Below are 17,962 nucleotides of genomic sequence, written 5' to 3' on the forward strand. Positions count from 1 at the left end.
TACCAGAAGACATGTTTGTCGAAAACCAAAGGAAGCATTTGGCCTGAAGAACCTGATGCCAGCTGTAAAGCATGGTGGTGGAAATGTTATGGTTGGGGCTGTCAAGGCTGTACTTTCTTTTTCCATGGACAAAAATAATATATATGTTCATTTTTTATTGAACAAATTATTGCAAAGACAACTTTTAGTGTTATTATTTTAATTACATCACCGTTATGAAAAGATACTGTTTCAATAAAGATCAAGTCTTAATATGTCTACATATGTTAAAAAAAAAACTTACTTTTCCACTTAATTGTAAATGTAAGATCAAAAAAACTTCTCCCCCACATCATAACAGATAGACTTTTTTTCATGTTTGGTTATATCTGTTTTGAATATCTTAATTGCTCTCATTTATCTCCATGCACTTCAACGTGTCCGTAAAATAGTGTATTCTGTGGGGTTTTTTTTGGCATTTATATGTTTTGTTTTAAGTCTGGATTGCCATTTTGGATCCTTTTTTGCATGGCAGCCATGTTATTTGTAACTGATATGTAAATTGTTGGTTACATGACAAGCAGCGTCATCCCACTGCGTTTATTTGAAATGGTAGAACTCAGCAGCATACATTCAAATATTGGATGTAAGATATAAAAACAAATGTAGTACAAGAGACATAGTGGAGATTGTGAGCTACTATTAGGACAATTGTAGCAGCTGACTGTGATTTACTGGTTTTGAGCTTCGAGATACACTTCAGATGTTTTATTTTGGTTATTTCAGCTCTAGCTCCTGACTATGATGTTGTGTCCTCCTTAAACATTTTTACATCTACTGCTTCTTTTCCAGAGTCGATTATTATTCCATGTACCTTTCTTCACCGTAGTGATCATTACAAAAAGGCATTTAGTTATTTAATATTTCCTTCCATTTTTTTCTTGCTGGGCTGTTGTTGCAAGTTTCATTGTACCTGCATTCATGTTGGATCTTGAGGAGCAGAGAAGAGCCTGAAATCAACTGAAAGTTGCAGAGTAGTCTACTGTCCAGTAGTGCCAATTGACACAATGGGCAAAGCATTTTTTGCAACCAATTTCTACTGGATTGATTGGTGACCATGTTTACAGAATGTTCCCTAAGAATGTGCTGTGTTGCTGGCTTAGACAAAAAATTTTTTTAATACTACCCCATGATGCTTTGTGAGACCAGTATGACATCACAGAGCTGTAGCGGCCATGTTGGATGTGACTACTTACTTCCTGTTGTAGGCGTACTCCACCTCACACTGTAAGCCACTGACTGATCTGCATTAATAATTTACGCTCTAATACATGCATGCGTGATGTCAGTATCAGTAGTCATTCCAAGTGTATTAAACAAAAAAAAAACTTGCACAAATTTTATTTAAGGGGTAAGTTATCTGACCATAATGAGAATATTATGAAAATACAGGTTAAATCCCATCATAGCGAATACCTAACTACCAAAATTTTCAGAATAATGAATCCTTTTTCTTGGCCTGGGCAAACATTCATGGAGTATCATGTTAAATTAATCTCATTTTAATGAAATGGAAATCTCAGTATAACAAATGTTTCTTGCCCAAAAATGGCCACCGAAAATAATGCAAAAAATTCTTAATGCTGCTCCTACACTTTCCACGCTGAATCTTGGGAACCCGGTAACATTTTGTCTCAAAGTGAGAGACAGTCTGTTGTGAAATTTCCGGCAGGCTCAGTGAGCATATGGTAGAGACATCATACAAATACCCAAATTCTGAATCAGTTCTCCACCGACCCTCCACATGGGTAGTCATGTAGTCTGCGTGTATCATACAGGTATAGTCAACTTTGGGTCACAGAGTTGCACAAGAGACAGGAAAGTAACTCCAGGTTTTCAAGGAAAATACGGATACTTTATTACTGTATAGAGAAGGCAGGTAGAGTCTCAAGACTTCATTCAGAATAGGACCTGTTAGGAGCCACGGCACAGGGTTTGTCATCTTTTAGCTCCCATCTTCAGATTAGAAGAACACCAGCAGCATGGAATCACCGCTGTGCCAGACGCGGTCTTGAGAAGACAGATCAGTAGAGTGTGAGGGACAGCAGATCAAAGCCTGGTGTTAAACGTTAAACATTGTGTGACAATCATGGTATGCAGTAACCCTGATCCTGCTGAGGACAACCAATTGCTTTGCCCTTGGTTTACTGTTTACCAGACGCAGCAGAGCAGCTATTGAACTGTCCTTGCCCCAGATAAGACATAGTAAATCGCTGGTGGCCCGATGACAATACTATACGTATTTTCCCCATATTCGTTATAACGAAATACTTTATAGTCCCGTGAGTTTCGTAATAATGGGATTCCACCTATACTTTGCTGTTCTGCATAGCTTTATTGTACGTTGTGTTGTTCACTGCTGAATTGAACACATTATGCTCCTCTCTCTGTAGCACAGATTTGGTAGTGACAGCGACAGCTCCCAAATATATAACAGTCCCTTACATCTCAGACTCTGTGCATTTTAGTTAGTCATGGTGATAGGTGCTTGGGAGATGCAGTGTGAGTACGAGGGATTATCGGCAGCCTTACCTGACTGGGACATCCTCAGAATGAAAGGACCGGGGGAGAGAGTGTGCCAGGGCATTATGTCCCCTGGAGCACTAGAAGGCAGAGGTGCCTCAGATTCCCACAGGGCAGCATGGGACATGGAGTTCCTCAACTCATCCCTGTTTGGTTCTGTGTGTGCTACCAGGGGGTGCTGCAGGTGACTGGGGAGCTCTACCTAATGGGGTTTCCATTTCATCCGGAAGTGCTTTCAAATCACGTGTACAGAACAACAGATGTACTCCTGGTGTAAGATAAAAAAAGTTGCCTGCCTCATAATGACAAGTCAGAGTTGGGTGCAAGGTGGACGAAACTTGCTAAGAGGAGTAGAGGAGGCAGTAAGAGACGAAGAGAAGGAAGACAAAGAGTGTGTTCATTATGCTTTATAGGGCTTATTGCATATACTTGTGGGTGTGGTGATGGGAAACACTTGTTGAGAAGAGTTTTCCTCAATAAAAGACTCTTTGGGTTTTTTACTTGTGTCCATGACTGTTTCTGTTGGGTGTTTGGTGTCCACAAGAAATAAAAAAAAGCATTGTGGACTATACTTTTATCTAAGGGATGTACATTGGCATCTCAAACTTTAAGTTGCATTTTTGCTCAGAATAATCATTCAAGAATAGTTGGCATACGCTTCCCTAGCCCTTAGGAAAACGTCAAAGGCCAATGTACCTTTATAAACCACTCAACACTAGTTCAGTTCCTCTTTCCTCAATTACTTCAATGCATTTAACGCAGCAAATTCTCAAAAATTCCTGAACATTTCCGTGTTTTCACCAAACTTGAGGTGAAGTAAATTCAGATGACTTCATTCAATCTAGCATCAAGTAAAGACTAGCCATCAGAATCAGTGGCTTGGGCACCATTCAAAGTCAAATGAAGGACTTGATTTCCTGAATGTACTTGGTGGATTTAGAGGATACCTGTAGGCTCTTAATCTAAATGCTTGAATGTAAGCAATGTCCAAGTAGATGGTCATTCATGGGAAGCTGGAGGCTCTCCTAGTGGAGTCTGATGTCTTGGTCCCTCTGAGCTGTCAGGTGCTTTATGATGTCCATGTTTTCAGGGCAGTGCTTTTGCTGCCTCACCATTAAAACGGGCAGCTCAGTTCCTGCTCCCCTACCCTGGTGCCATGTGTTGCCTTCTGTCAGCATGGAGGTCTATTAACCTTTTCCCAATCTTCCATGCCTCTCTGTCTTTAAAAGCAGTTTGGGAAACTGTTGAGTCGCCTTTCCTGTATCAATGTTGGGGATTTTTACATGTGTCCACTCAGGTAACTCTTCATTCCCTAATAGGCTTAGAACCTCTGCCCATAGTTCTTCTGCCACATTTCCTTTGTGCCCTGGAGCCTTGATGGGCCATGCCCCCACCATGGGGCACCCGTGTTTGACTGCAAACCCCTGGTGGATCCTTGACTCATTAAAATAGAATTCCAATTGAATGGCATGCCAATTTAAGAGCAAACCCAAGATCTCCCATTCCATCAATGATTCCTCCTCCTAGGAATTGTATTAGCCTCCTAACCCCCTGTTCTTAGGAGGCAATTGACTACATGGACAATGGTAATACTTTTTACAGTATAAAGAGATACAGTACATATCCCATATTGAGCACATTGGCAGATCTAATAGAAAGTCTGCTACAGATTATTGTATCTGTGCCAGGTGGTCTATAGCACGCCCCTGAAATCAAGCCAAACGTTGTTCACTGTTTGAAACCAAATTGCCTAACAAAAACATAATTTATCTCCCATTTGAAGCAATTTTGCATTTAGTGTTTTTCTTATTTATCCTCCCTGTTGTTCCTAAATAATCTTTATCCAATATATTATGCTCATCCCTAGGTTTCTGTTATTGCAGTAATAATATACTACTGCAGTGTTTAACTACAGCTTAGCCATTAAATATGTCAGCTTTCAGACACACAGCTCCAGGGATGTGATTACTTCTTCTAGTCATTGTAATTTACATGCTGGTTAACTTTTTTATTATGCCATATTCTTTTGTTTTCACATTTTCTGTATGCATTTATTTTTTTATTCAATTGAATTATCCTGAGTGTCACCTCATCTCCTATACTGGGGCCTATCTTTTTCAATCCTGCACTACAGTTCTCAAGTTAAAGCCATTCAAATGCATTGCATTGATGATATATTTTACCTTTAATATCATGGCATCCATCCTTCTGCATTACTCACATATTCTGGTAATGGTTAATATCAATGTTGTTCAAACTTTTGGATTTTCCTGAAAAAAGCCATATAATTTCTCTAGACATCCAGCAGTAAAATAAAAGTAAAAGATAGGCCTTTTGTATAGTTCGAGAACTCGTTATGGTTCTTATTTTTTGTGACTTGTGATCACAAGAAGAAGGATTAGGATGAGCTTTCACTCTGGATGGTTGTTAATCAAAAATCTTTATGAAAGAATACCACAATAAAAAATATTGCATTGTCCTTTACTTCAGTGAGCAACCTTGCAGGATCTAAAATCTTTGATCTTTCAGAAATGTTTTACTGTGGGAATGGCTTTCGTGGGTATCTCTCCAGAAAATGTAAATGTCCTTTCATCACAATACAGAGATTCTTTTCCTGTAGTTATCTGCTACTCATGTTTGCCTGTTCTTAAACTTAACCAGCCTTTAGAGATATACAGTTCCCAGCCGCAGTTCACTTGCACCTAGGACTGCAGTCCACTAGCTTCTATAATTAGCTCTCTCTCAAAATGTACTTAGTTATGACTGTCGCTGTAGCTTATTTCTAAGAAGTGTTCTCTCTTCCTCACCTTCGATTGACTTGTCTATTTCCAGCCCCAAGTGATAGAATAGTGTAAAATATTCCAGAAAGCAAACTTAATAAGGTCTAACCTTTTAAATAGTGCCATAAATAAAATGTGGCAGCCCACACCATACAGTCTAATAGTGGTAGATGTTCAGTCTCTCTAATCAAGTAGCTAATTGAAGTCTTGATAACAGCTTAAACATTCTCAGTGCCCTCCACTCTCTCTGTCTCTGTTTCTCTTGTCTCCAGTCTTTTTTGATTTTGTTGGACTTTATATGGTAATCTGCATAGTCATCTTATTTGTGAATCTCATAAATCTAAATGCATGCCTCTCCAATCCGCAAGGCTTTCTTCGTAGAGTGGGACTTCTAAGACCTCGTCTCCAGGAAAACTAGACAAGGTGTTTCCAAAACCACAGCAGAAGAGTGACACACTCAGAAGCAGCGCCTTGATAAACACTCAGAAATTTGCAGAACCTCCCCGTTATATTCCAGCTAGAGTGTCTCCACTAAGAAGGCTTCAATTTCATGTTATATGTCTCTGTTGTTCATTATATTTCTTTTATTTATGTCATGTGTATTATTCTTTATTTTTGATTTTTGTCCACGTATATAAGCTGCCTCTGTTATGTTCCATGTGTTTTGTGAGTGATCCCATAAGCAGAGGTGCCACCTGCCAATCACCATCAGGAATATCTCTCTGCCCTATAAATCTGGGGGTCTTCCACAGTTCTTAGTTGAACAGATGTATTTGCTGCAAATAGGCAACATGTCAAAAACTATATACTCTACTGTATTGGGAAGCATTAAACTGCTTTCGAGTTTGACTTTTGTTAATGAGGATTTTAATGTGATTGTATCTGTGAATTACTGTTTTTATGTTCTTTTGCTGTTAACTATTAGCTTTAGTGTACTCTTTTCAGTGAACGGTTAATTTACAGAAGTGACACATATTTATATTATACCTTTAGTGTATGAATTTATATGGTTTTATACTTATTCTAGAAAGTTGTGAATATTATGCAAGTCTAACATTTACAGATATATCAAAATGTAATTTAAGATATCCATAAATGCATTATAGATATCTGAAAATATGATTTCAAATGCAGTTCAAGACATTTTGAAAAGAAACCCTTGTCATTTTTAAAAATCTGAAATCAATTTTAAGATACTTAGAATATTTTAAATATTTTTTTCCATGGTGGTATCATTTTGAGATTATAGACATCAAGAAATTCAATGGTTCAATCATAATTTTAATTGAAATCATTTTTGAAGATGTTATTTTTATAATATGTCTTCCTGCTGTGTCATTTTGTTTTTATTATGGGCGCCGGCACTGTTTGCTGTCTGTGATGCAGGCAAGACGACTGGGAGCGTGAGGCAGATAACGTGATTACCGCCACAGTATAAAGGTCAACACTGCACACTTCCTGACACTACAAGTTTGTGGATAAATCAAAGCAAAAAAATGTTAAACTTATTTCTGATTATGAATTCTTTTCTGTTCATTGACTTTCTTTTACACAGGGGCACCACTAGAGGTTTTGGGCCCCATGAAAGGACATCGTACTGGGCTTCTTACAGAGTCACTGCGGAAATGACAATTTGAGACTTTCTGTCACTTAAAGATATTTTGAAAATCATATAAGATATCTTGAATTGCACAGGTAGTTATTTTATGATATCTAGTAATATGTTTTAGATATCTCAAAAGGCACAAGAAGGTATTTTAAGACACTTGGAAATGCATTTCAGAAATCTCAAAATGGTCAGAATGTTATATTAAGATATCTCAAATCAAGATATCTCAAATTCATTCATTTCATTTTAGGCATCTTCACATTTACTTACCTTTGAGATATCGAAAATACAATGAATACATTTTCTTTTGGGATATATTAAAATATATTTCAAGATACAGTATTTCAGTTTTTCACTTTAAAAAGACAATATCTAAACATAATTATGTATCTATGTATCTAAAATGCAACAAAAGATTTTTCAAATGTGTTACTGTATGTCAAATTTTGGTTTATAAGCCAAAATGGCTTCCTGACCATTTTGAGATATCTTAAATACATTTTATGATATTTCAAAATAACTCCATATAGATTTTAAGATATCTCACATACAATTCAAGATAAGCTGAGCTACATTTAATATCTAAAATTCATTTTCAGATATTTGTAAATGTTAACTTGGCTTGCCATAGCACATAAATGCTCAACTTGTATTGAGTTAAATGTATTAATGTACAGCTCGGTATCCAACCAGATAAGGTGTAAAATTTACATGCAGCAATGTAACGCAAATACATAGTGACAGCTATGATCATGTTGAATATGAAAAGCGAAGGATTGGGCAGGAATAAATTGAAGGATCAAGAAGTAAAGAACTGAGTGCTTTCAGCCATGCTGTTCTTTAGCCGTACACTACAGATGGAAATATAACTTTTTCCGAGGTTTATAATTCAGCCCTCATCAATGCAGGATAACACAGTGCTGCTGCTGCAAAGAAATAGTAAACTAGTAAATATCATTACATCAAAATTGAGTTTAGATACAATTCTGAAATTATATTCTAAACTGCAAAATACTTTACAGATTGTGTTTATGTTCATGGAATACATTTTCTAAAACCAGATTTTTAATAATGTCCATTTGTGTTATTTAGTCCATCCATCCATCCATCCTTTACTCTTTACACCCTAAATCTACACTGCAAAAATTAAATCTAAGCAAGTAAAAAGTACTTATTTCCTGACACTAAATCGTGTCTTCCTCATTGTAAGAATTACGTATCAAAAACTTTGTACGAGGGTCGTTCAAAAAGTTTCTGCACTTTTTTTAAACTGCATTAGGAACTTCAGAAACAAATGACATCCCTTTTCTACACAGTTACCTTAGTTTGAGATGCAATTTTCCCAGCATCGTACCAACTTTTTAATGCCCTTTTACCACTCCTCCCGCCTTCACCATTTGCAATGAAAATATAAAAGTGTGGAAACCTTTTGAACGTCCCTTGTATTAATGGTTTTTTAGCTTGCTTTAAGAAATTTTGTCAAGTAAATGTCGCTTGCCCCATTGGCGGATATTTTTACTAAATAAAAGCAAAACAACTCCCATTTAAAGTACAGGCAATAACTAATCGTGGTGGGGCCATCAGCCCCCACAGAGCACACTCATGCAGAAGCCCACATATCCATTAGTTTTCAATCTCTCCTACATATAAAAAGTAAATATTTAATCACAGAAAATGTAAGATACGGCATGCCACCCAGTTGTGAATATAGTCATTTATTTACTTTACATAGACACAAGAATGTACAGGGATTCTCTCTATTTAGAATATAAATCTCTTTTGTTAAATAAATGCCCATCAGTTCAAAAATTATGTCCATTTCAGTAAAAACCCTGACAATATATCCCTTTCTGGTTAAAAAAGCAGTACCAACAAAAAAAAAGCTAAAAAAACTTCCAATACATATCCAGAAAATTGCAGTCTGGCTTATATTTATGTATATTTCATTAATTTATTTATTACATTAAAATGTGCTATTCAATATAAAATGAGTCATATTGGCCATAAAATAAACATTACTCTGAAATAATATATAGATATGTACAACAAAACAATTAAAAGATGCCTTGGTTTAAGCTGGTAATTAGAAAGGTAGCACAACTGCGCCTGGGCCCTCCTGGTTTCATTTGACATGATGCTTATCAGTATTTTCTTGGGAGTTTTGAGGTCTTCCTTCTGGTGCAAAAACAGGAATTTCTGTAAAATCAAAGAATAAAGCACATTAAGAAATTTTAGAAAAACAATAATTTGCAACACTCACTTACTGAATTTAACTCTCCCCATCCCCATCATCTCCAGTTAAATTAAGTAAAAAAAACTTAGATTGATTTTGATAAAAATGTTTGTGTTTGTATGCCAGAAAATTAGGAACACCAGAGTAAAAATGCAGATGTGTGTTATTTTTGTGTTCATTCTCTTTCTACAGAAGTTGTTCTCTATAAATATACAGTGACCTCCGTTAATGTTTGGGACAAAGACACATTTTTCCTTATTTTACCCCTCTACTCCACAGTTTAATAAAAGTATAAATCAGACAATTCAGACGTGATTAGAGTGCACATTGCAGACTTTCATTTAAGGGAATTTGCAGACATTTCAGTCACACCGTGTGGATATGACAACACTTTCTCTACATGGTACCCCCATTTCAGGGCACCATAATGTTTGGTAGAGTTGGCGCCAGTGGTGTTTGTGATTCCTCAGGTGTGTTTCATTCCTTTATAAGATACCTCGGCCTGCTTCTACACTTTAGAGTCTGTAATTTAACATGATGACAATAGCTGTGCCAAAGAAAGTCAAATAAGCCATTATGAGGCTGAAAAACAAGACTAAAACCATTAGAAACATCGGTGAAAGCTTCATATTAATTAAAATCAACTGTCTGGAATATCATCAAGAAGAAAGAACACATTGGTGAGTCTAGTAATAGCAAAGGGACTGTTAGGCCAAGGAAGGCCACCACTGCTGATGACAGAAGAATCCTCACCGTGGTAAAGAAAAAGCTGCAAACGCCTGTCCAACAATCAGAAACAGCCTTCAGGAGGCAGATGTGTGTGTGTCGAGACTCCATGAACAGAAACACAGAGGCCACACTGCAAGATACAAACCACTAATTAGCCACAAAACCAGGATGGCCAGTTTGCAAAAAAGGATTCTGGATAAAGGTCCTGTGAACAGACGAGTCAAAAGGAACTGCCCAGGATCCAAAGCAGATCACGTCATCTGGTAAACATGGTGGCAGGAGTATTATGGTTTGGGCATGCATGGCTGCCACAGGTCCTGGTACACTTCTCTTCATTGATTGTTGGAGCTGCTGATGAAAGTGAATTTTGAGGTGTAAAGAAACATCCGCTCAAGTTCCAGTAAATGCCTCCAAACTCATTGGATGGCTCTTCATCCTACAGGAAGTTAACAATCCCAAACATACTACTAAGGAAATGCAAGGGTTTATCAAAACTGAAAAATTGAAAATTCTTGAATGGCTATGAAAGTCACCCAATTTAAATCCAATTGAGCCAATTCCATATGCTGAAGAGCAAACTTAAGGGAACAAGCCCCCAAAACAAGCAGGAGCTGAAGATGGCTGCATTCGAGGTCTGTCAACAGCATTAGCACCTGGTGATGTCTATAAATCAGATGTCAATCAGGCATTATATGTAAAATGCGACTGTGGCGGTTGGCTGGGGCCAATGCCCAGCTGGGATGTCTCTTCTTGATATGGTTCCGGGGGAACAAGCAGTGACTGATCAGTACCTCCCCCAGGACGCTAGATGGCAGCCCCCCAGGTGGCAGTGGTGCCTCAGATTCCTGCAGGGCTCCATGGGAGATGGAGTTCTCTACAACCCTGTTGGGATTTGAGAGTGCCATCTGGGGGCGTTGCAGTGGTTCCTTATGCCACACCCAGAAGTGCAACTGGAAATCTGCCAAACACCTGGAGCACTTCCGGGTGGGCTATAAAATGTCTATCTATCTATCTATCTATCTATCTATCTACCAACCAACCACTCCAGGAGCAAGAGTCAGGTGGTAGTGGATGAAGCTTGCCGGAGAGGAGTGGAGGAGAAAAGAAAAAGACAAGGAGAAGAAGAATTGTGTGGGCTTGTGCTTATTAGGACTCTGTTGTGCCTGTGGGAACGGGGAAAGCGTTGCCCACAGGTGAAGAAAAGAGAAATAAAACATTTATTTGTTTTATCAGTGTGCCTGGTGTGTTTGTCTGTGCTGGGTTGAACGCTGGTATAGCGGCTTTTTTTACAGTAACAAGTCCTACATATGACTGCTTTAATAGACCTGTCATTGCTATGCCCAAATCATTATGGTGTCCATTATGGTCCCCCCAGACCATGTAGAAAAAGTGATGTGACTGAAATGTATGGAAATCCCCTTAAATGAAAGTCTGCAATGTGTACTTTAATCATGTCTGAATTGTCTGATTTATAATTTTAAAGTTGGGCGGCACGGTGGCGCAGTGGGGAGCACTGCTGCCTCGCAGTTAGGAGACCCGGGTTTACTTCCCAGGTCCTCCCTGCATGGAGTTTGCATGTTCTCCCTGTGTCTGCGTGGGTTTCCTCCCACAGTCCAAAGACATGCAGGTTAGGTGCATTGGCGATTCTAAATTGTCCCTAGTGTGTGCTTGGGGTGTGTGTGTGTGTGTGTGTGTGTGTGTGTGTGTGTGTGTGTGCTTGGGGTGTGTGTGTGTGTGTGTGTGCGCGCCCTGCAGTGGGCTGGCAGAGGTTTGTTTCCTGCCTTGTAGGATGTTGGCTGGGATTGGCTCCAGCAGAGCTCCGTGACCCTGTAGTTAGGATATAGCGGGTTGGATAATGGATGGATGGATAATTTTAAAGTGTAGAGCAGAGGGGTAAACCAAGTAAATGTGTGTCTTTGTTTCAAACATTATGGAGGGCACTGTGCATGTAGTACACTGAATATAATAATAACTTAGACTGCAGTCATTTTTATTTCAGAGTATTTTCATTTGCCTCTCCCTTCTCTGTCTGGTGTCCTCAGAGCTTAATAAAAAAAGAAAGTAGGAAAAAACTGGAGCTGAAGAACAGTGCCGGCTAATACCAGGAGAAGAAATGTTTCTAACACTCAGTGTGAACTGAATTTCATCAAACCATCAAGTGCTTGATCTTCCCTACAAGGAGACCTTAGAACAATGATGTGAACAGACGCCATCAGAAGGAACTGTTTAAACAAAGAAAAGAGGTGAGACTGAGGTATTATCTTCTTCTACTCCAGGATAGCACAGCCTGCCATGAAGAGCGTGTGCAAATGAATTTCACTTGCTCTTTGAATTCACGCTGGCCTATCTTTCCATATTCACTGAACTTTGAGGAAGCAAACCGTCTCACTTTTTATCAAATGAAAGTCAGCTCTCCATCATGAGGGATGTTCTGACAGTACAAAACAGGTGTCTACAAAACAGATGTGCCAAAACCACGATAATCCTACACCATGGTGTTTGTCCAAGAAATTCTTTTTGTTGTGTGTGATATCCTTTATCCTTATCCCTTTGTTGCAAGCCAAAAAAATAATTTTAAAAACTAAAAAGACCAAATATGTTTTTACAATTGAAAGAAAACAAAATTAAAAATAATATACTGCTGTATTTAAAAAAAAAAAAGTTGAATTAAAGATGAATAGTCATTTTGACAATACATAAATTAGGCAAAAATAAGCAGTTTATTTTTTATTTCAGAAATGTTTAACGAAAAAAATCATCAATTTGTACAGACACAAGAAGAAGGGAAGGACCTCACAATGGATGGCATGGCACACCAGAGGATGACAAATGTGACAAAAAGCACCAAATGAGCTACTCTCGCATAGGTTACTAGTATGTATTAAGGTAGAGCGAACTCTTTAACCAAATGTCCAAGAATGAAAAAGTAAATCAGAAAATCACAGACCCCAGTGTGGGCTGTGGAAAGCTAAACAGGCAGATGTGACAGGCCCAGCTAGTCGGGCAGACCTCACAGATCCATCTGGTCAATACTGTTGTGCGAGCTGCTAGTATCCTCAGAACAGTCCACCCACTTTTTTTTTTAGTTCAAGCGGACCTCCCTGAATTGTCTCCTGGCAAAAAGGGAATATGAGCAACCACAAGAACAGCAGTAACTGGACAGTAGGTGTGCACATGTTCAAGAAACAGTTGTGAGAGTCAAAGTCTAAAACTTAAAGAGGGCGCTACTAAAACTGAATTAATGCCAACATTAGAATTATCAGAAGTCAACAACCAGAAGACGAGCTGCTGCCAAAATCTACACTTGAAACCTGTTCTGTCACAGATGTCAGCTGGCAAACCACAAGGGCAAAAGCAAATAAAAGATCAAGAGATGAAATCTTTATCCTAAGGCAAGCAAGGGTCAAAGCCAGGAGTCAAAGTATTGATAACAAAGCTCAATGTGCAAACCCAAATTAAAGTCTTAGAGAACCTGGCCAAGAATTAATCAAGCCAAAAAGAAATAAGAAAAACGTGCTTATAAAAAGTTAGTCAGTTATTATTTAACCTGCTTAGCCCTGAAAAGTTTTTGGGGGTCAGGAGGGTATGGAGCCTATGTCTGACAGCATAGGGCACAAGGTAGGAACAAAACTTGGACAGGGCGCTGGTCCATCGCTGGTTTGTAAAAGGTTTAGGAGTTATCTACAAATTTTAACATGACTTCTGGGGGCATGGCCTTAGCAACAGACAGGCACGTCATAGCGACAGAGGCTCAGAATGGTGGCGTCTATAGAAAACAAACAATGGTTTTGCAGTAAAAATATGAGTGTAAAATAAAAATTAAAAAAGAAATCAAATCAAACTGAAAAAATGACAGCATTACAGGTTTTGAAATAAATAACAAGCTCTAAATAAACATTTATTAAATAAATTAAAGAAATTAGTGCTATTGTAACAAAACCGTACGACAACCTAAAGGCAAATCTAAACACAAGACTATGACAGAAGCCGAAACAGAAATTGAATCTAAAATCAAAAAGTATTTTGAGGACTAATGCTGAAGCTGTTTGACTCTTGAATCCGGAATCAAAGAATGGGGATGTAAAGATGAGGATCCAAAATGTGGCACATAGAGCCTGCTGGAAGGGCAATCCCCAGTTACAATGCAGCGTGTCATCTTAACACAGTCACAAAACAGTGTCTTGACACACTTTAAAATAAATATTAAAAGATTTTCCACTGGTTCACAACTACTGTACATCCTAAATACAGAGCACTCACGTATTAATAAAAATCTACAGCAAAGCAGCCAAAAAAAATTCCCCTGAAGCAAAAAACAAAAAGTGTAACAAGCTGACCCAAATTGTAACAAATCCAGGGCTGCAAGGGAGAGTATTTCAAAGAAACACTCGCTGAGCAAAATATTGGGAACACCTGCACATCAGCTCATCCGTGCAGCTCTCTGATCGTTCAATCATGTGACAGCGGCATAATGCATTAAATCCTGCAGATACAAGTCAGTAACGTTCAGTTAATGTTCACATCAAACATCAGAATGGGGAAAAAAATGTGATCTCAGTGATTTCGACTGTGCCATGAGTGTTGGTGCCAGACAGCTGTTTTGGGAATTTCTGCAATTGCTGATTTCCTGGGATTTTCTAGAGTTTATTTAGGATGATGTGAAGAGTAAGAGTTAGCCAACAGGGTGCTGGCGGAAATTGGGCTACTGTTGGCCGAAGAAGAAGAAGGAGAAGAAGAGGGGGAAGATGTGTCTGGAGGCAGGAGGAGAGAAGGAAAGTAAAGAGAGTAGAACAGAGGGTAGGAACTGAATGTTGGCAGTATGACTGGTAAGGGGAGAGAATTAGCAGATATGATGAAGAGAAGGAAGGTTGATATATTGTGCATGCAAGAGACTAAATGGAAGGGGAGTAAGGCCAGGTGGATTGGAGGTGGATTCAAATTGTTCTATCATGGTGTGGATGGGAGGAAAAATGGGGTAGGAGTTATTCTGAAGGAACAGTATGTCAAGAGTGTTTTGGAGGTGAAAAGAGTGTCAGGCAGAGTAATGATTATGAGGCTGGAAATTTAAGGTGTGATGATGAATGTTAGTGCATATGCACCACAAGTTGGGTGTGCAATGGGTGAGAAAGAAGATTTTTGGAGTGAGTTGGATGAAGTGATGAACAGTGTACCCAAGGGACAGAAAGTGGTGATTGGAGCAGATTTCAATGGGCATGTTGGTGAAGGGAACAGTGGAGACGAGGATGTGATGGGTAGGTATGGTGTCAAGGAGAGGAATGAAGAAGGTCAGAGGATAGTGGATTTTGCCAAAAGGATGGGCATGGCTGTGGTGAATACGTATTTTAAGAAGAGAGAAACATAGGGTTACGTACAAGAGTGGAGGAAGATGCACATAGGTAGATTACATCTTATGCAGAAGAGTTGATCTGAAAGAGATTGAAGACTGCAAAGTGGTGGCAGGGGACGGTGTAGTTAAGCAGCATAGGATTGTGGTCCGTAGGATGACGTTGGAGATCAAGAAGAAGAAGAGAGTGAGGGCATGAGCCAAGGATCAAATGGTGGAAGTTAAAAAAGGAAGACTGCAAGGTTGAGTTTAGGGAGGAGGTGAGACAGGCACTGGGTGGTAGTGAAGAATTACCAGACAGTTGGGAAACTACAGCAGATGAAGTAAGGGCGACAGCAAAAATTGCTTGGCATGACATCTGGAAAGGGGAAGGAGGAAAAGGAAACCTGGTGTTGGAATGAGGAAATACAGCAGAGTATACAGAGGAAGAGGATGGCAAAGAAGAAGTGGGATAGTCAGAGAGATGCAGAAAGTAGACAAGAGTACAAGGAGATAAGGCGCAAGGTGAAGAGAGAAATGGCAAAGTCTAAAGAAAAGGCACATGATGAGTTGTATGAGAGGTTGGACAGGGAGAAAAGGACCTGTACCAATTGGCTAGACAGAGGGACCGAGCTGGGAAAGATGTGCAACAGGTTAGGGTGGTAAAGGATAAAGATGGAAACATACTCACAAGGAGAATGTGTTGAGCAGATGGAAAGAGTACGAGAGAGAGAAGAGGTTGGATGATGTGGAGATAGTCAATCAGGAAGTGTAATGGATTAGCAAGGAGGAAGTAAGGACAGCTATGAAGAGGATGAAAAATGGAAAGACCGTTGGTCCAGATGACATACCTATGGAAGCATGGAGGTGTTTAGGTGAGATGGCAGTGGAGTTTTTAACCAGATTGTTTAATGGAATCTTGGAAAGTGAGAGGATGCCTGAGGAGTGGAGAAGAAGTGTACTGGTGCCGATATTTAAGAATAAGGGGGGTGTGCAGGACTGCAGTAACTACAGGGGAATAAAATTAATGAGCCACAGCATGAAGTTATGGGAAAGAGTAGCGGAAGCTAGGTTAAGAAGTGAAGTGATGATTAATGCGCAGCAGTATGGTTTCATGCCAAGAAAGAGCACCACAGATGCAATGCTTGCTCTGAGGATGTTGATGGAGAAGTTTAGAGAAGGCCAGAAGGAGTTGCATTGCGTCTTTGTGGACCTGGAGAAAGCATATGACAGGGTGCCTTGAAAGGAGCTGTGGTACTGTATGAGGAAGTCGGGAGTGGCAGAGAAGTACATAAGAGTTGTATAGGATATGTACGAGAGAAGTGTGACAGTGGTGAGGTCTGCGGTAGGAGCGACGGATGCATTAAACGTGGAGGTGGGATTACATCGGGGATCAGCTCTGAGCCCTTTCTTATTTGCAATGGTGATGGACAAGTTGACAAACGAGATTAGACAGGAGTCCCTGTGGACTATGATGTTTGCTGATGACATTGTGATCTGTAGCGATAGTAGGGTGCAGGTTGAGGAGACCCTGGAGAGGTGGAGATATGCTCTAGAGAGGAGAGGAATGAAGGTCAGTAGGAATAAAACAGAACACATGTGTGTGAATGAGAGGGAGGTCAGTGGAATGGTGAGGATGCAGGGAGTAGAGCTGACGAAGGTGGATGAGTTTAAATACTTGGGATCAACAGTACAAAGTAATGGGGATTGTGGAAGAGAGGTGAAAAAGAAGGTGCTGGCAGGGTGGAATGGGGGGATAAGGGTGTCAGGAGTAATTTGTGGCAGACGGGTATCTGCAAGAGTGAATGGGAAGGTCTACAGGACAGTAGTGAGACCAGCTATGTTATATGGGTTGGAGACGGTGGCACTGACCAGAAAGCAGGAGACTTAGCTAGAGGAAACAGAGTTAAAGATGCCAAGATTTGCACTGGGTGTGACGAGGATGGATAGGAGTAGAAATGAGTACATTAGAGGGTCAGCTCAAGTTGGACGGTTGGGAGACAAAGTCAGAGAGGCAAGATTGCGTTGGTTTGGACATGTGCAGAGGAGAGATGCTTTGTTATATTGGGAGAAGGATGCTAAGGATAGAGCTGCCAGGGAAGAGGAAAAGATTAAGGCTTAAGCAAAGGTTTATGGATGTGGTGAGAGAGAAAATGCAGGTGATGAGAGTAACAGAACAAGATGCAGAGGACAGAAAGATTTGGAAGAAGATGATCCGCTGTGGCAACCCCTAATGGGAGCAGCCGAAAGAAGAAGAAGTGAAGAGTAAAAATCATCCAGTGAGCAGCAGTTATGTGGGCAGGAACACCTTCTTGATGAGAGAGGTCAGAGGAGAATTCTCAGACTGATTTGAGATGGCGAAAAGGATATGATAACTTAGATTACCACTCAGTACAACTATGGGGAGCAGAAAAGCAGCTCAGAATGTTCTAACACATCAAGCACTGAGGCTGATGGACTACAACAGCAGAAGACCACATTGGGTTCCACTCATATCTGCCAAGGCCAAAAAGATCAGGCTGCAGTGGACACTGGTTAATTAAAATTGGACAGCTGAATACTTCAAAAACATACCCTGGTCTGGCAAATTTCAGTTTCTGCTGAGCCACACAGACGACAGGGTTAGAATTTGCAGCCAACAGCCAGAAACCATGCAGCCAACGTGCCTTGTGTCAACAGTACAAACTGGTTTGTGGTGCAATGGAGTGGGCAATGCTTTTTTGGCT

At 39.7% G+C, this 17,962-nt stretch overlaps 1 protein-coding gene across 3 annotated transcripts in view; it reads right to left on the bottom strand.

Moving 5' to 3' along the window:
- Positions 1–8,650: 8,650 nt before the first annotated feature.
- Positions 8,651–17,962, bottom strand: part of LOC120527236 (methyl-CpG-binding domain protein 2-like) — a 193,330-nt gene continuing 184,018 nt past the window's right edge. For all 3 annotated transcript variants that reach the window (XR_005633294.1, XM_039750412.1, XM_039750413.1), the window contains one exon: positions 8,651–9,147. The gene's annotated coding sequence lies outside the window, so the exon portion shown is untranslated. The remainder of the gene's footprint in view (positions 9,148–17,962) is intronic.

Source organism: Polypterus senegalus, chromosome 4 (genome assembly GCF_016835505.1).
Source record: "Polypterus senegalus isolate Bchr_013 chromosome 4, ASM1683550v1, whole genome shotgun sequence".
Classification (NCBI taxonomy): Eukaryota; Metazoa; Chordata; class Cladistia; order Polypteriformes; family Polypteridae; genus Polypterus; species Polypterus senegalus.